Source organism: Ornithorhynchus anatinus, chromosome 12 (assembly GCF_004115215.2).
Source record: "Ornithorhynchus anatinus isolate Pmale09 chromosome 12, mOrnAna1.pri.v4, whole genome shotgun sequence".
NCBI classification, from domain to species: Eukaryota; Metazoa; Chordata; class Mammalia; order Monotremata; family Ornithorhynchidae; genus Ornithorhynchus; species Ornithorhynchus anatinus.
The window spans coordinates 14,618,106-14,618,746 of NC_041739.1; the positions used below are offsets into that span (position 1 = coordinate 14,618,106).

The window sequence follows — 641 nt, forward strand, 5'->3', positions numbered from 1 at the left end:
ATGATTAATGGAATATTAGATTATAAACTCTTTCAGAGCGTGACCTGCATCTTTTATTCCTGTAGTGTCTTCCCAGTGTTGTGTGGGTGCTTACTAAATATTACTGATGGGCTGAATGGATAATCAGTTTTCTGAGAGACAGTTTAAGGAAATGGGACTCAGCCTAGGGAAGGGAAGCAAAAAGACAGCCCTCAGTGATTCCTGCTAATTTTTGATTTTCTGAAATTTCTGTTTGGCCCTTGTACTTACACCTCTCAGGGTCACGACTGGAGAGTTTCCAGTACTCTACCAGTCTCGACTATGGGAGGGAGAGTCAAGCAGGGGCCTACCCATTCCAATCCTAGCTTGGGCAGTGGCTAGGGAGTGGAAGGCAATCTGCTACAAGTCAAAACTCATCTGTGCTGGGCAGCAGCGGCATGGGAAACTCAGGTTTACTATGAGGAAGAAGGCAAAGGTAAACCGCTTCCATATTTTTACCAAGAAAACCATTTGGATCCACTGCCAGAATGATTGCGGATAGAGGTGGGGCGTTACGGGAGAGATATCCATGGTGTCGCTATGGGTCGGACATGATTCGACAGCATAAGACAACAACCTTGCACTTGGGTTTGTACCCTTTATTCACTGTATCCTCAGTCCCA

General features: G+C 45.7%; 1 non-coding gene across 1 annotated transcript; it reads left to right on the forward strand.

Annotated features, from left to right (window-relative positions):
• Positions 1–248: 248 nt before the first annotated feature.
• LOC114815846 lies at positions 249–386 on the forward strand. Its single transcript, XR_003763648.1, has one exon. It is a non-coding gene; the product is annotated as a small nucleolar RNA SNORA7 (small nucleolar RNA).
• The last annotated feature ends 255 nt before the right edge of the window (positions 387–641 follow it).